Here is an 18,708-nt window from a genome sequence, read left to right as displayed (position 1 = left end):
TTTCTTTGTTTTTTTTTTTTTTTTTTTTTTTTTTTTTTCTGTAGCAGAGCAGCTCTTTCATTGCTATCTATTGAAAGCCAACCTTCAACGCAAGGGTTTATCTTCTAAAAAAAATAACAAAATGTTCCTAAACTAATTTTGGGGTATGTGTGTGGAGAGACTACCCTGAAAACTCACAGTAAATACATTTTTATTTGAAAATGGGGCGCCTAATGGCAGGGAATGAATGACACACATCTTTGTTTGCCTCCCATGGCTTATGCTCAGCAAATATTCCATCCATTAAATAAACAGAACAGATTATTGATTATGTGGCAGGCATCTTTCTAGACAAGGGGTTACGGGCAAAAAATGGGAAGTACTCCCTTAATTGAATGAATGAGAACGGAACGAACTGATGGACACTGTACATTTTCTGATTTTTCTGAATTAAGTCATCAGTCCTCTTTTGCTTCTCTTGTTTCACCTAAGATTTTCTTGAGTATGTCCCTAGGTAGTGCAATTTCCTTCAAAAGGCTCGACTGAAATATGGTCCACTATGGCTGAATCTGGGTAAAGGGTATATGTGTGCTTAACTTTTGTATGAGTTTTAAAGTTTCAAAATAAGAAAGTTTTTAAAAATCACCAATAATAATAGGAGGTAATTATCATGACATGTATCTGTGGTTTTATAGCATCTGTGTTTATAACAGAGTTAACCAAAAACTATACAAATGCCCAAAGAGGTGAATGACTAAGAAAATTCACATAATCAAGAGACTAAAATACTATACAGCAATGAATTCACATCTGTAGACTTTGTCGATTCATAGAAATATATAATGAAATAACGTGAAATGGAAAAACAAGCAGAGCTTGATATCTCCTCAAGCCTTTAACCACAAGAGTGCATACCAAAACAATTACATCAAAGAAAATATATGTGATATATATGCTTATCACATATATTTTAGTTTTTACAAAAACTAAAAATGTATTACTTTGATTATCCATGTTAATACATGTAATATAAATAAATAAATAGCATATATATAATAAATTCTTTTTTCCTTTTTTTGAGACAAGAGTTTCACTCTTGTTGCCCAGGCTGGAATGCAGTGGCATAATCTTGACTCACTGCAACCTTTGCCTCCTGGGTTCATGCTATTTATTCTGCCTCAGCCTCCCTAGTAATGGGCACCACAGGTGCGTGCCATCTTGCCCAGCTAATGTTTTGCATTTTTAGTAGAGACAAGCTTTCACCATGTTGGCCAGGCTGGTCTCAGAATTACTGACCTCAGGTGATCCTCCTGCATTGGCCTTCCAAAGTGCCAGGATTACAGGTGTGAGCCACTGCACCTGGGTCATAAATTCTGTTTTCTAAGCAAACTTATCTTATACCAGAGGGCAGAATGGCTAGGGAAAATAGTCTATCTAGTGAAAAAGAGCATGAACAAAGGAGGACCATCTCTCTCTCCACTGTCACACTAATGTGCAGTGACACTTTGGCAACTGACTCCCAGTTACTGGCATGCAGTTTAGTCTGCTGCTTGGAGCCAAATAGCAGATTTGGGATTTTTCTTAATTCAAGTTATTATTCAGAGCAATACTTAACACAAACATTTGATCACTAGTGTCAGATTTTATTTTTACATGATATCTCCTCAAGCCTTTAACCACAAGAGTGCATACAAGGTAAAATTAAAAAATATATTAAGCCTGCTGACTTTTACTGTGATTGTGGTTTGATATCATGCAGGACAGATCACATTTGCTGATTCACATTAGGAAACAGAGCCCCCAACTGTCACAAGCACATTGTGTTCGAAAACAGGAAACCTCACCAAATCATTTAATACTTAAAATTAACAACATCCTCATCATCTTGTGGTTCAAATGATGACTGAACAAGAACTCAAGCTAGTTGTATATTTTGTAATTAATATAATTAGTATTCCTAGATCTTTTTAAATTGCTCTACTCTAGCCCTAGGGGAAAAATGATTTCAGAAGCCTGAATACACATGCTGATTCAAGATATGATTTCTCACACACCCAACCTCTACAATTTAGGATTATAGAGCAATTACAGAGTAATTCTGGCACCAAGTCTTTGGCAACGCTGTTTAAAAACAAAGTTACTATCACACACAGCCCATGATATTGACTTCACATTGCACATAAATACATTTATATAATAGTTTTCTTAATATAGAAGCCATAGCCTTTTTTGAAAAATGATTAATTGGTAATTATAAGACTCTCAATTGGCTCAAAGGCTCAGAGCTAAAATCCAGGTAGAGTTTGAACACACCTTACAAACAGGTGCAATCCAAATTGCATAAACTTTATGAGACTTTTGATTTAAGGACTAAGTTTTCTGGTAACGTCTTTGGAAACATCTGAATAATAAAAAATGATTAAGAAATAATATCTGAGCAAATTATTTGCCTTGTCCGAATGGTGTGGGTGCCAGTCCTGGCAATAAAATTCACCATCTGGGACACCTTGAACAAATTATGTAATTTCTCTGATTCAAACTAGCTGTCTATAAAAATGAAAATAACTTTATGTAGTTTCTAACTTAGAACAATAAGTAACTAATAGTAAATATGAAATGCTAGGAAGAGTTTCAATCACTGTAAATATGTATTTATTACCTAGCATTGTCTTCTTCAAATGGATACATTTTAGGCAGGACATGGTGACTCATATCTGTAATCCCAGCACTTTGGGAGGTTGAGGCAGGTGGATCACCTGAGGTAAGGAGTTTGAGACCAGCCTGACTAACGTGGCATAACCCTGTCTTTACTAAAAATATCAAAATTAGCCGGGCATGGTGGCAGGCGCCTGTAATCCCAGCTACTTGGGAGGCTGTGGAAGGAGAATCGCTTGAACCCAGGAGGCAGAGGTTGCAGTGAGCCAAGATTGCGCCCTTGCACTCCAGCCTGGGCAAGAGAGTGAGACTCCATCTCAAACAAACAAATGGATACATTTTAAAAACAGCGTTTGGTACTAGAACCACTTTTTTGGCATAACTTTAAGCTATAGGGCTAATAATACATGACACAAATCTAACCAACAGAACTGTACTACTTAAATTAAAAGAAACTTGTAGAAATGATAGTTTTGCATAACTTTAAAAAGCTAATTAGATATGGCCTAGAAATCTTACCAACAAAACTACATTATTTCAGTTAAAAGAGACTTGAAGAAATGACATTAACAGTCCAAGTCATATTTAAAGAAGCCCAGACAAAGGGGAACTGAAATGGATAGACCGACTTACTTTGGAGTTTTCTTGAAAAGAAACTAAAATACACATCCCAAATAACCAATGTCTGCAAAATTCAAAAGACAGAACTCCAATAATGCAAAGGACTCAGTGACACTGAATAACAATGGACAAGCCCAGTAAAATTCAGTTCTTACTATTCCTCCCAACCAAACAAAGCAAAAGCAGAAAACAACCAACACGCAGGGTATCGGTTTACCTGTTCTGCGCCCCTCAGGGCAGGTACGTGGAAGAGGAAATGGGAAGCTGGGGCATATTTATTGAATACTGAAGGGAGGACTGAGGGTTTGGGAAAGTGTGCACAGACGGACCCTACCTTTCACAGATTTCCCAATACTGTGTAAGTGAGTGATAGAACTGTAGTTTTGGGCAACAGTCTTCAAAAACGCTTCCATCTCTTCCTGGTGGTGGTAGTTGAAATCCAGCGCAGCTACCAAAGGCAGCAACAGCTGTAGCCAGAGGCACGGGAAGTCCATGTTCTGGAGATGAATAAAAAGAAGAACCTGAGAACACTTGAAGGCTGGCGGGGGCATCACCAGCTCCGGCACTCCGGTCTCAGGGTCTCCCGACACTGACGCTCCCTGCTTCCTTAAGGAGGCAAATGCTGGAAGCAACACCTTCGGGAGTGAGCCTTGCAAACGGAGCCCGGGAGCACGGGCAACCTCGGTGCCCTGAACCCAGCCGCCCGCGCCGCCCTCTCCTCCCTCTCCTCCTCCCGGCGCCTCCACCGCCCTGCAGCTGCCGCAGCTGCGCCAGGTCCCGCACGCCCCCAGCCTCACAATCCTAATTTAAACTGTGTAATCACTTTGGGTGGTAATGACGCTTCAGTGTAGGTTTATTGGTTGTAACAAATATGCCACTTTGGTGGGGGGGGCATTGATCATCAAAGAGGCTATGCACGTGTGGGGATAGGGACAAGGGGCATGTGGGAAACCTCTGTACCTTCTCAATTTTCCTTTAGATAATTTTGCTTTTGGGTACTGGTTCTTGGGGTTTTTTAAGTAAATATTTATATTTGTATTGACTTCACCACAATAGGTACAGCAAATTTGCTCTAGAACTGCTCTAAGAAAATAGTCTTAGAAAAGCTGGTGAGGAGGGAACGGTTTAAAAAAGGTAAAGGTGGTCGGGCGCGGTGGTTCACGCCTGTAATCCCAGCACTTTGGGAGGCCGAGGCGGGCAGATCACGAGGTCAGGAGTTTGAGACTAGCGTGGCCAACATGGTGAAACACCGTCTCTACTAAAAATACAAAAATTAGCTTGTAATCCCAGCTACTCAGGAGGCTGAGGCAGGATAATCACTTGACCCGGGAGGCGGAGGTTGCAGTGAGCCGAGATTGTGCCCATTGCACTCTAGCCTGGGAAACAGAAGAGACTCCATCTCAAAAAAAAAAAAAAAAAAGATAAAGATAAGAAACTATGCCCCCCATGCAACGGCTCCTGCAGTTTGTGAAGATGGGATTTAGGAGCCAGAGAGGTCAGGGTTGCTCATTTGAAAGGTGAAGCCACTGGCCGGGCGCAGTGGCTCACGCCTGTAATACCAGCACTCTAGGAGGCTGAGGCGGAAGGATCACGAGGTCAAGAGATCGAGACCATCTTGGCCAACAAGGTGAAACCCCGTCTCTACTAAAAATACAAAAAATTAGCTGGGTGTGGTAGTGCGTGCCTGTAGTCCCAGTTTCTCAGGAGGCTGAGTCAGGAGCGTTACTTGAACCTGGGAGGCAGAGGTTGCAGTGAGCCGATATGGTGCCACTGCACTCCAGCCTGGTGACACAGTGAGACTCCTTCTCAAAAAAAAAAAGAAAGAAAGAAAGCTGAAGCCACTTGGAGGGAAAATGGAAGCCCCAAGGTGAGAAATTCACAGGCTGCGCTTCCTGATGAAAACACAGAGCTTTACTAACCATATTAGAGAAGGGGTTAAGAAATTAGTTATTAAACTAGCAAAGGCCAAGTGATTAACATAAGAGAGACATGAAGCAAGAAATTAGATATTAAAAGTTGTACTTTTTAAAAAATAAAGAAGCAAAACCAAAAATTTAGCTCAGTTAAATGTTTTAGCATTTTAAGGCAAATTTGTCTTGACTGTTTAGAGTAAAAATACCTTTTATTGCAGCCATCAGCAAAAAAGTCAGCATAGTCTGAGCTTTACATTTGGCAAATAGGTCTAGACATCAGGTAAGTTCTATTTACGAATACTGTGAAATACAGGTTCATTACTGCATGAATGATGGGAGAGTATTGGTACTTTCTGATGACTAATGCAGAATTCCAAAATATTAGCGAGCAGAATTTTTTAAGCGATGTCACTAAAAGAATTTTGGTAAAAAAGTTTTTTGTTAACAAGAGTGCTTGACAAATGAAATATTTTCTTTTGTATGTATTTAAAGAAGCTTGTCCAACCCACGCCCTGTGGGCCATATGGCAGGATGGCTTTGAATGTGGCCCAACACAAATTCATACACTTTCTTAAAATATTATGATTTTTTTTTTTTACAATTTTTCCTCCATCATCAGCTATTGTTAGTGTTAAGTGTATTTTATGTCTGGCCCAAGACAATTCTTCTTCTTCCAATGTGACCCAGGAAGCCAAAAAATTGGATGCCTTTTTTGGTATGTGGCAGTGTCTCATGGTTATTATTCTGGATATTAGTAATCATTGCATAGTTCTCTAGAAGATGTAGGAGATGGAACCAATTTTGATAGTCATCCTAGTCTTTTACCTTTTACCTATTCTTATTACTTCCTGTTTTATCTTTATATTTTTCTCTTCCAAAGTAGTGACTGTATGAACGCATACCTGCCTCTAGAGTTAGCACTGTGTTTAACCGAGCTGTTACTCGTGTGGACCACTAGATGGCAGGATCCTGCTCAGTCTGAGAGCTGGTTCTTCATTTGTAGATATTTAAATTTATACCAGATTCCATACAGTTGAGTTGGCGCTGGATTAACAGTAGTAGTCAAGGTAGGTTCTTGCCTTCATGGGAGACAGATCGTTAATGATAAAAATGAAAACATTTAGTAAATCCAATAAAAAACAGTTTCTAAAGAGCAAATATGTGTGATCTGAAAATTAGATCCACTTAAAACTTGAGTACACAAACTACAAGTTTGGTTAAAAAGATAATTACCCTATCTATCTACCTACCTACCTATCTATCCATCTACTTATTTATTGAGATTGACTCTCTATTTATTTATTGAGATTGAGTCTCACTCTATCGCCCAGGCTGGAATGCAGTAGTGCAATCTTGGCTCACTGCAACTTCTGACTCCCGGGTTCGAGAGATTTTTGTGTCTCAGTCCCCTGAGTAGCTGGGATTACAGGCGCCCACCGCCATACCCTGCTTTTTTTTTTTTTTTTTTTTTTTAAGTAGAGATGGGGTTTCACAATGTTGGCCAGGCTGGTATTGAACTCCTGACCTCAAGAGATCCATCCGCCTTGGCCACCCAAAGTGTTGGGATTACCGATTTGAGCCACTGAGCCCAGCGCTCCATTTAATGTGTAGGCTTTGTTAAAGTTATATCAGAATTCTAGCTGAATGATATTTAGAGTCCTTGTTCTTGCTTTGTACCTGGGACACAGCCTTGTGACTGATACAGCTTTGATGAGTGGAGGAACACCAAGATCTTTGCTTTGAGTTGAATTAGATTAAACAACGTGGACACACGTGGAGAGGTTTTACGGAGCGGAGAGTTTAATAGACAAGAAGAGAGAAGGCAGAAGGAAGAAGCTCCCCCGTACAGAGGGAGCGGGGGCTCCAAAACCGAAGGAGGAGACCTCACATTCTGAGCATACCTGCCAATTTTCTGTGGTGGCTGGAGGAGGCGGTGTCTCAATTGCATAGGGTTCAGCGGATTGGTTTGGCCAGGCATGTTATTTATGTAGCCCTCGAGAAAACTGGCCCTCCCACCCCAATCCTTGAAGATGCAAATACAGGGCGCCAGTGATGTTTTACACTCGTGGGGATCTGTAGGGGAGGCCGTGCTGTTAGGCACATGTCAGGGCAAGGGCAAGAGGACAACGGTGGGAATCGTCCAGTTGGGTGGACCCAGTTTTTGAAGGCTTGCATTTGCTTCTTAAAGGTACCGGGTCTAAGAGCCAGGACTTTTTCCCTAGAAAAGAAATGTTTTTGGAACTGCGGAAAAACCAAGGACCCCTTTTCCTTTCTATTTGCCTAAACTAATTTCTTAATAACTCCTACCACATTATCAAAATGGAGTAGAACGGTATTTCTTTTTTTCTTTTTGTTAGTCCTGTCCTTCATTCTCTTAAAAAATCCTATCTATTAAAATCTCTCGTTTATCAGGCTAAGTCCCTAGTTGTGAAAGCTTTTGGTAGGGCCAGTTTTTTTTTCTTCTTAATTTTAGTTTCTCTTATTTGAGAAAGTTGTAGTCATCATTGGGTGTCTTCATTCACCCGTTTGTGAAAGTGCATTTCTCTCTGATCTTTTCTTTCTTTGGGGTTTAAGAAACTGGGAAACTAAGACTGTGTTCTAGACTGTACACCACGCACTTTATATTATGATCTTTTGTCATCTTTGCAGCCTCAATTTCCACTTTTGGCTAAGACTGGAGGCTTTAAATAACTCGTTACTGCAACTCATTGTCACAATTGAAATTCTAATAATTCTAGGTATTTCTGACTACAAAAATCTAAGATCTTTGCAGAGCACACCTATCTGATGCTTTAAAAAAAGTTTGGGTCCTTTGTAGGGACATGGATGAACCTGGAAACCATCATTCTCAGCAAACTGACAGAAGAGCAGAAGATCAAACACCGCATGTTCTCACTCATAGGCGGGTGTTGAACAATGAGAACACATGGACACAGGGAGGGGAGCACTACACACTGGGGTCAGTTGGGGTGAAATAGGGGAGGGACGGTGGGGGGTGGGAAGCTGGGGAGAGATAGCAAGGGGAGAAATGCCAGATATAGGTGATGGGGAGGAAGGCAGCAAATCACACTGCCACGTGTGTTCCTATGCAACAATTTTGCATGTTCTTCACATGTACCCCAAAACCTAAAATGCAATAAAATAAATGAGAAAAAAAAAATCTTTTTTTTTGAGACAGTGTCTCACTGTGCTGCCCAGGCTGGAGTGCAGTGGCATGACCATGGCTTACTGCAACCTCTACCTCCCGGGTTCAAGCAATCCTTTCTCCTCAGCCTTGAGAGTTAGCGGGGACTGCAGGTGTGCACCACCACACCTGGCTAATTTTTTTTTTACTTTTTTTTTCAGAGGTGAGGTCTCAGCCTGTTGCCCAGGCTGGTCTGAAACTGCTGGCCTTAAGTGATCCTCCTGCACTGGCTCCCAGAGTGTTGGGATGACAGGCATGAGCCACCACTCCCAGCCTGATGCTTTTGAAACACATAGTATTTAATAGTTTCTGGGGCATTCTTTTGTGAACATTAGCCAAAACTTTTGAAAACCACTTCTAATTGCATTTTTTGTAGTATCTTAGGACAGGAGTTGGCAAACCTTCTGCAAAGAGCCAGATAGTTAAATATTTGGGCTCTGCAGGGCCATGTTTTCTGTCACAGCTACTCAGCCCCAATCTTGTAATGGAGGAGCATCCACAGACAACAAGTGAACACATGGGCATGGCTGTGCTCAATCAAACTTTATTTATACAAATAGGTGGGTAATGGGCCACAGGTGCAGACGCCTACCATGGAGTATGTTTTCTGAGACTTAATGTTTCCTGTGATGTACCCCCTTATTCTAAAATTAGCACACTAATGACTTGAGTTAGTTAAAGTATTTGGTTTGTTGGGTTACTTTGTTAGAGATGTTAATTGTATCCTAACTTGACTTGTGATTCTAACCTGATTGGCAGCAGAGCCCTTGTTAGGAATTAGAGCTGAAGCTTGATGAATGTTACTTTTACTACTCTTTCCTAACATGACTCTACAAAAGTCTTTTGACATCAGAGGCCATAATAGGATATACTTTGTTTCTGTTTTTAGAACTGAGGTAGATATGGAAGTCATTTAATCTAAACTCCTTTTCTAGATGAAGTAGCTATAACCTTCAGAAGTTAAATGATAAGGGCGGGGCACAGTGGCTCATGACTGTAATCCCGGCACTTTGGGAAGCCAAGGCAGATCACTAGAGGTCAGGAGTTCAAGAGCAGCCCAGCCAACATGGTGAAACTCCATCTCCACTAAAAATATAAAAATTACCCGGGTGTGATAGTGGACATCTGTAATCCTAGCTTCTTGGGCGGCTGAGGCAGGAGAATAGCTTGAACCCTGAAGGTGGAGGTTGCAGTGAGCCTGGATTGTGACACTGCATTCCACCTTGGGCGATAGAGTAATTCTCTGCCTCAAAAAAAAAAAAAAAAAAAAAAAAGTTAAAAAATGTGTGTAAGTGTTAAATTAGTTACTTAGTGGCAAGTGTAGAATAAGTCATATCCTGACTGCCAGACTTCTTCCAGTTGTAGCTTTCTACTTCATATATGTTCCACCCCTAGCCACTATGGGCCTGAAGGTCTTATTAGGTTCTTATACAATTTATTAAAGACTTGAAACGAGGTATCAGATAAGCAGCTACAGATTTTTTAAAAAATTGCCTAAAGGCTCTTTAAAAGGAAATCTCAATGTTTATTAAAAAAATGTATGACTCAAGACATTTTTCTAAGAAAAAACCCCATAAGTATCGTAAGTGTTGTATTCTTGTTACTTGCATTCTACCAATGTGGATATATAAAGATGAGTAAGACAGGTCTTAGCTCAAAAGTATATATAATTCAGAAGAGAAACATCCCTGCAAAATTATGTTTTGCATAATTTATGTGTGAGACTATGGCCTTTTCAGTTATGGTATTGACAAAGGCTTAGTAAAAGAAGGATGAATAGGATTTTGAAAGTGTGAAATTATTCTAGTGAGGGGAAAGTGTGGAAGTCAAAATGCCGAGATTAGTTGAGGAAGCATCTAGATCTGGTGGGATTGTCCATATTTAGTCAGGGAGGAGGGATGTCTAGTTGAAGACAGACGAGGATGTTAATATAGTCACACTGTCTGTACCTTCAGTGCCAAGAGGCTTTGGTTTTTTCCCTTTATGCAGTTGAATTTTGCACAGGGAAAGTAATGTAGAAATAACCTTGAAACGTTAATCTATTGTCAGTGGGCAGGATGCATCTGAGGAGGAAATAGAGGCATAGGGATAAGTTAGGAAACTGTTACAGAGGCCAAGAGGTGGTGTTTATTAAGTTATATATTTTTTTCTTATTTTAGGATCTTAATGCTGGTGTAAGTGAACATTCAGGTGATTGGTTGGATCAGGATTCAGTTTCAGATCAGTTTAGTGCAGAATTTGAAGTTGAATCTCTCGACTCAGAAGATTATAGCCCTAGTGAAGAAGGACAAGAACTCTCAGATGAAGATGATGAGGTAGTATTTCTTCCCCCCTCTAATTATGTTGGAAAATTATTAAATATTTTCCATGTTCATTGACTTTGAGAATGAAATCATAATATATTCAGATTTCATTTGAAATCCTAGCCTCTTGATTTGTTCAGACTAACGTTATTAGTTTGTGGACTTGAGGATTTCATAGTTCTTTATCACTTGATTTATATTCTTATGTTACTACTAATGCCAAGAAGTCAATAGGCCTTAATGAACATGCTTATTATAATGGTCTGTTCACATTTAAAAACATTTAATTCAATTACTGTTTTAATATTAACTTGCTTTTTATAAAAGTAAAACATGCGTACAGTTAAATAGTGCCCGCAGAGACCTGTTTCCCAGAAGTGGCTGCCTTCAGTATTTCTAGCCATTTTCCTGTTATTTAATGTCTCCATATTATTTATTTATAAAATAAAACCACTGAGCTGAATGTTTTGTGTTATTCATCCTAAACATCCTTTGTGTTGACTTTTCCCATTGTGGGTGAGGATTTCTCTCTCTGACGTTTTTTCCCCCGTTAAACTCACTCTATTTGATGTCATCTAAGACTTTCTTGTGTATTGAAGTAGATGATATTTGTTTAGGCTAGAATTACTAGAAAGGCTTCTGGTTGAAGGAAAAAGGTGATCAATTCATGCTAATGAATTTGTTTTGTTAGGTATATCAAGTTACTGTGTATTATAGAGTTACTGTGTATTAGGCAGGGGAGAGTGATGCAGTTTCATTTGAAGAAGATCCTGAAATTTCCTTAGCTGTAAGTATATATCAACTTTTTTAAGAAATCAAAAAATTACATTAAGGTCATTAGGAAATGTATTAAGGTAGACATTAGGAAAATATGTCTATCTTACTTTCTGAAATGAGCTGATTTTTATAAAGTTAAAATGTTTTTGTAAAGTCTGAATAACTTAAAGCATTTTTCTTTTATTTGTTGTGATGAGACCTGTAGCTATAATTTTTATTTTTAGGTGCTAGAATTTGAACTTTTTTGTTTGTTTGTTTTTTGAAACAGGGTCTTACTCTGTCTCCCATGCTGGAATGTGGTGGTGCAATCTCGGTGCACTGCAGCCTCCAGTTCCCAGGTTTCAAGTGATTCTTGTGCCTGAGCCTCCCGAGTAGCTAGGATTATAGGTGTGCACCACCATGCCCAGCTAATTTTTGTATTTTTAGTAGAGAAGGGGTTTCACTATGTTGGCCAGCCTGGCCTTGAACTCCTGGCTTCAAGTAATCTGCCCACCTTGGCCTCTCAAAGTGCTGAGATTACAGGCATGAGCCACTGCACTCAGCTGCATTTGTGCTTTTTGATGTTATTTCGGAAAATTTCAATATTTCTTCAGTATACTCATCACCCAGCTTTAACTATTACCAACATTTTGGCAGTCTTGTCAAATGTAAATTCTGTTGTTTTTTTAAAAATTGAGATAGGGTCCCACTCTGTCATCTAGACTGGAGTGCAGTGACATGATCATGGCTCACTGCAGCCTCCACCTCTCAGGCTAAGTGATTCTCCCACCTCAGCCTCCTGAGTAGGTGGGACTACAGGTGCATGCCATCACACCCAGTGAAGATTTGTGTTTTCTTTGTAGCGATGTCACCAGGTTGCCCAGGATGGTCTCGAACTCCTGGGCTCAAGTGATGCACCTGCCTCAGTCTCCCAAAGTGCCAGAATTACAGGGGTGAGCCATCATGCCCAACCAATTGTAAACACATTTTTATTATTATAGAATGTGGTAGGATTTGCTTTTTTTTTTTGGTGGCAGAGTCTTGTCTGTTGCCCAGGCTGGAGTGCAGTGGTGTGATCTTGGCTCATTGCAACCTCTGCCTCCCAGGTTCAAGCGATTCTCCTGCCTCAGCCTCCCAAGTAGCTAGGACTATAGGCACAGACCACCATGCCCAGCTAATTTTTTTTTTCGTATTTTTAGTAGAAACGGGGTTTCACCATGTTGGCCAGGATGGTCTCAACCTCTTGACCTGGTGATCTGCCCACCTCAGCCTCCCAAAGTGCTGGGATTACAGGCATGAGCCACCATGCCCAGCCCCAGATTTGCCATTTTTGTTCTTAATATTGCCTTTATTATAGTTGAATAGGAAATAAATTTTATTTTTGTCTGAGGTATAAACAGTTATTAATTATCCAAATGCAAAAAAGATGAAAGTATAAGTTTCCAAAATTTTTACTGTATTAGAAAATAAATTAAATAACTAGTTGAATCATTTGATGTTGTTACCTAAAATATTTTAGATATTTTTTATTTTTTTAATCTATTTGAAGACCCATTAAAATTATTTTAGATATTGATCTTGCAATGTATTAGACTTTTTGATGCCCTTTTACTTCCATATTTTAAGAACTTTTTTTTTGGTTTTATGAGCTGTGAAAACCCCCTTCTATAACTTGATAAAACCAATGTGGAAGAATGAATGGTCTCTATCCTTATTGCTCCTGTGTTATGTCATTTGTGAGGCAATCAGTTATGGAAAGACCTCTTTCTTATGAGTTTTCACTTGTAACATGTCCTCAGGCAAGAACCATGCTTCCCTTAAGGCAAGAAGATAGGTTACATAAAAAGGCTGAGGATGTGGGAGAATTTGTTATTGCATGGTGGAAAGCTTTTCGGGAAAAAACGTTGGGAAAACAAAGAAGCATTGAGCAGTTACGGAGATGAGAACACAGGAAAGGATAGACAAGTAAAGGGCATATGCTATGGTTAGTGACCAAGGATGACAGATTTTAGCGGCAATACTCGCTGTGAAAATGTTTTAGCATTTCTCTTGTGGATGGAGTTAGGGAATACTCAGTTGAGCCATGGTTTTAGAGCACGTCTAAGGTAGTTCTAGTCACTGGTGGATTAGGAAGTCTTTCTCTAGGAGGCAGGTTTCATCCAGATTGATTGGATGGACTCTCGGAATAGCATCTAGGATTGAGCGTTTAAGGGAGTGGGTATAGGCGGCATTACAGAGTCAAAGATCCCATAGACGTGCTTCAACTAAAGAAGACAACTGTAATTGTATCCTGAAACAGATAACTTTATAGGTACATGACTAATATCACAGTGAATACATTTTTAGTTTCGAATTTTATAGGATGCGGATGGTATGGGTGAACAAAATGGGTGTGCTTACTCTTTACTTTAGGAGAGACTGTTAATTGAGACATATAACATGATGTTTTGACACACATGTTAATAATGAAATGATCACTACAGTCAAGCAAATTAATGTAATCCATTATCTTGAATAGTTACGTTTCTTGTGTGTATGGTAAAAATACCAAAAATTTACCTTCTTAGTAAATATCCAGTATATCGATGTATTACTAACTATAGTCCTCATGCTGTACATGGTGACTATTTTATATAAAACATGAAACACTGAATAATGAGCTGTGTGATATATTTTACCTTAGACATAGCAAAGTTGCTAGCCTTTCTGTGACTAGTAGTTGAAGGGTTACAGAAACTGACTGTATGTCTTATTTCATTGAAGGACTATTGGAAATGCACTCATGCAATGAAATGAATCCCACACTTCTGTCACGTTGTAACAGATGTTGGGCCCTTGGTGAGAATTGGCTTCCTGAAGATAAAGGGGAAATCTCTGAGAAAGCCAAACTGGAAAGCTCAACACAAGCTGAAGAGGGCTTTGATGTTCCTGATTGTAAACACACTACAGTGAATGATTTCAAAGAGTCGTGTGTTGAGGAAAACGATGATAAAATTACACAAGTCTCACAATCACAAGAAAGGGAGGACTATTCTCAGCCGTCATCTTCTGTAGCATATTTATAGCAGCCAAGAAGATGCGAAAGAGTTTGAAAGGGAAGAAACACAAGACAAAGAAGAAAGTATGGAATCTAGTTTGCCCCTTAATGCCATTGAACCTTGTGTGACTTGTCAAGGTCGACCTAAAAATGGTTGCATTGTCCATGGCAAAACAGGACATCTTATGGCCTGCTTTACATGTGCAAAGAAGCTAAAGAGAAGGAATAAGCCCTGCCCGGTATGCAGACAACCAATTCAAATGATTGTGCTAACTTATTTCCCCTAGTTGCCCTGTGTATAAGAGAATTACATTTCTAACTAATTAACCCTAAGAATTCAGACAACATGAAATTTATTTACATGTATCAAAGTGAGAAAATGCCTCAATCCATGTGGATTTCTTCTCTTTAGTATAACTTACCTACTTTGGTAGTGAAATAGTAAATACTTACTTTGAAGAAAATTTCACTTCTGTGTCTATTTTATATTTGGGTTTTAATGTAATTTGAATTGAATAGCTCATCCTTTACCCCAACCCTGAATTTTAAATAATTTCTACTCTATCTTAAATGAGAGTATTGTGTGTGTGTGTGTGTGTGTGTGTGTGTGTGTGTGTATGGGACATTTAAATGTAACTTATTTAATACCTTTCATGTAAAGGGAAAATGTTTGAAAGATTTGGGTTTTTTGTTGTTGTTGTTTTTTGTTTTTGAGATGGAGCCTCACTCTGTTGCCCAGGCAGGAGTGCAGTGGCACCATCTCGCAGTCTCTCCCTCTCGGGTTCAAGCCGTTCTCTTGCCTCAGCCTCCAGAGCAGCTGGGATTATAGGCATGTGACACCACACCATCTGATTTTTTTTGTATTTTTAGTAGAGACAGGGTTTCACCATATATTTGGTGCTATGTAAGTAAAAATGTACTACTTTTCTTTTTCTTTTTCTTGATTTTACTGTAGAGACAGGACCTCTCTATGTTGCCCAGGCTGGTCTTGAAGTCCTGGACTCAAGGGATCCTCCTGTCTTGGCCTCTTGAAGTGCTAGGTAGGATTATAGGCATGAGCCACCCCACCTGGCTGTAAAAATGTACTTTTTATTCTCTAGCCTCTTTTGTATAAACAACTGAAGTAAGAGATGGGGGTAATGATGTTACCAGTGAAAATAGCTACCATTTATCCGTAAGACAGAACTTTTTAAAGCCTCCTCCTGAGTAAAATGTGGAATTGTCTTGGAAGTCTAACCTGGTATATCAGGCCCTTTTTTTCACACAAAAGAATCTTTTTCAGGATTTAGTGGAAGCTGTTGTTTCCCTAAGTTGAAAAACAACTGTAGGACACTTTCAAGTCTCTTCCTGGGCTGGGTTACTTGGTGCCCAGCCTAGGTTTCAGACTTTTGCTTAAGGCCCGTTTCGGAAACCTGTGAATTCAGAAAGGTTAATTCAGAAATTTGATAAACAGAATTGTTCATTTAAAAACTAACTGGAAAGATTGCAAGTTTTTCCTGAACTATCCAGAAATTATGCATCATTTTCCTTCAAGAATGACAAGGTCAGAATGTGGAATTCCAAGATACCTCTTGCCTTCCTCTCTAGCTCCACGTTTGGTCAGTGGAGGCCCATGTGAGCTCAGCACGCGTACTGAGAAGCGTCAGTGTCTCTTGGGGCCGGTCTACCCTGGCCACATCACGGTGTTCATCTGCAGCTATTGCAAGGTGTTCAGACTGTGTGAATCCAAATGTCATAAAAACTTTAAAAAGAAGTGCAATTCTTGAAAGGTTAGGTGGACTAAAGCATTCTGTAAAGCAACTGGTAATAATGAGCTTACAGTGGATAATTCATTTGAATTTGAAAAATATAGAAATGAACCTGTCAAATACTAGCAAGAACTATGGAATAAAACTACTGACGCAATGAAGACAGCTGAAAAGATCAAACAAATGCCAAACTCAATTTATAATGAACAAATTGAAGAAAAATAAAGGACTACAGAAAGTTCCGGACATCAAAGAAGTCAGGCAAAACTCGTCTTATCTTGACCCCTCTTGCAGGCAGAGGAAAGCAGCTGGACGCAAAGATGATTCAACAGTTACAACAGGACGCAGACATGGAAGAGGTTTCCTGAGAATCTCATCTATAACCACTAATACATGTACATTTGAAAATCTCTTTTGGAGACTTAAAACCTCTAAATTATTGATTTATTTTTTATGTAAGGTCACTCAAATGAAAGGTGATTAAAAAAATCACATACATTGCTGTCTACAAAACATCAGATAATATGGATGTTAGATTGCATCTCATTGTTAACTCTTCACTGATATTTTTATGTAAATCATGAAAATTCTGTTTGTAAATGCAGATGTGAAATGTGGACATAAAATGGTTATGCCATTTGGTTAGCGATACTAGGCAACATTTATGTAATAACTAATGACAAAATTCAAAAATTTATGGCTAGTGATAGACATAAAATTTTCTTTGCAGTAAAATATGCCCTTTATTGTTATAGAAGGGAGGATATAAGGAACCAACAGTTTGTATGAAAATAGCTCAGATAATATATTTTCAGTTTAATATTTCTCGTTTTGGTTTATTAGCATCTTAGAACAAAACGGCCTTATGTAATGAAGACTGGTTATGCTGGACTGTTTTGACCTGGTTTTACTGTTCTGACAGATAGCTGGGAAGGAGAGCTGAAAAACCTTCGCCTGAAATGATGCTATATAATTTCTACTTTGGCAAATACTCAGTTCTAACTTGTGATTCCTGGTAGAACAAGCTTTATTTTTCAAGCCAGCAATGATCTAGAAGCAGATGTATCTCAGTGCCTTTTAAAATTTGTTGTGTGGTTTTTTTTAAAAAAGCCAAACAATAATTTTGGAAAACAACGTATGGGTAGAACATCTGTCTAGTATTTGTAGAAAACCACTTTTAATGGGTACAAAGTTAAATTAGGAGGAATAAGTTCTGATGTCTGTAGTCACAGTAGGGTGACTACAGTTAATTATTGAATGTTCTTGCTACAAATAAATGATAAATGTTTGAGCTGATGAGTGTGCTAATTACACTGATTTGATAGATACACATTGTACGTGAAACAGTACACACACCATATTTACAATTATGTATCAGTTTAAAATTTTAAAAAAATTTCTAATGTCAAAAGTATCTCTCCAACTGTGTAGATTAACTTCTCGATTTATATTTAAAAATGAATCTTAAGCAAAATAGTGAAAATAACTATCTTGGTTTCGTGTTTTTCTCCCATATGTGAATTGTATATACTTACAATAAAATCAGCTAAACTGTAAGCTTAGAATAGGCCTGAGGGATAATTTGCACAGCAGCTTTACTAATGGTACATTGTTACATTGTTGCTTACACACACACACACACACACGCGCACACACACACACAGACTTAGGAAACAAATGGCCAAAGGGATTAGTACTTTACCTTTGGAGTTCCTCAAAGCCTTACCTGTTTTTTTTTTCCTGAGGAGTGTAGCATAAATGTGATTATAAACAAAGTACACATAAGATATATGTATGCAATGAGTGCTATTTATACAAAATTTAAATCTGCAAATGGAATCAACATGTTTACGGGTTATTAAAATTGTCTAAATTCTTAGGTTCTGAATAGTACAGATTTTGATTTACAAATAATTGTATTGATTTACAAATAAATGATTTATTACGTGATTAAGAATTGTTTCAAGAAAACAATTATTTGATCTTAAACAATTGTTTAATGAGTTAAATGGAAATTGTTTGAATATCATATATTTGGGTAACAAAAGGCACAAGTCTGAATATGTTTCTGGAATGGCTATGCCTGCCCATTTTAGAAATACAAATATCACTGCGCAGCTTAAAGCAGTTGGGAGCCTCCAGTGAGAGCAACTTGACAGAATGATGTTCCATGTTAGTAGGAAGAAGAAACGATTTGTTCTGCCTGTCTTTACTTAGGTCACATGATGGGCTGACGTAAGTGATCATGAATGGTCTCTACAGGAGGTAGCTGGGACAGGGAGGGGAATTTGGGCTAGCCACTGTGCTACTTGTCAGCATGAAAAACTGCCTTGTCTTTGAAAGTTCCACCAAGCTGGGAACCTCTTGATTGTGATACACAAATGTAAGTGCTCAGTAAGAATTTACTAAATGAGGCCGGGCGCGGTGGCTCAAGCCTGTAATCCCAGCACTTTGGGAGGCCGAGGCGGGTGGATCACGAGGTCAAGAGATCGAGACCATCCTGGTCAACATG

At 38.9% G+C, this 18,708-nt stretch overlaps 3 pseudogenes across 2 annotated transcripts; 2 read left to right on the top strand and 1 right to left on the bottom strand.

Annotated features, from left to right (window-relative positions):
- LOC108316014 overlaps positions 1-3,749 on the bottom strand; it is an 82,143-nt pseudogene extending 78,394 nt beyond the window's left edge.
- A 6,329-nt stretch (positions 3,750-10,078) lies between these two features.
- On the top strand, positions 10,079-14,912 carry LOC108315988 (annotated as a pseudogene). The gene is made up of 4 exons (XR_005202957.1): positions 10,079-10,096; positions 10,512-10,667; positions 11,347-11,442; positions 14,175-14,912. The product of XR_005202957.1 is annotated as an E3 ubiquitin-protein ligase Mdm2-like (transcript).
- A 973-nt stretch (positions 14,913-15,885) lies between these two features.
- LOC108316012 lies at positions 15,886-17,405 on the top strand (annotated as a pseudogene). Its single transcript, XR_001830150.2, has one exon. The product of XR_001830150.2 is annotated as a probable ribosome biogenesis protein RLP24 (transcript).
- Positions 17,406-18,708: the final 1,303 nt, after the last annotated feature.

Source organism: Cebus imitator, unplaced genomic scaffold (genome assembly GCF_001604975.1).
Source record: "Cebus imitator isolate Cc_AM_T3 unplaced genomic scaffold, Cebus_imitator-1.0 Scaffold181, whole genome shotgun sequence".
Classification (NCBI taxonomy): Eukaryota; Metazoa; Chordata; class Mammalia; order Primates; family Cebidae; genus Cebus; species Cebus imitator.
The sequence above is the reverse complement of the archived record's forward strand: the minus strand, read 5'-3'. Positions and strand labels throughout refer to the sequence as shown.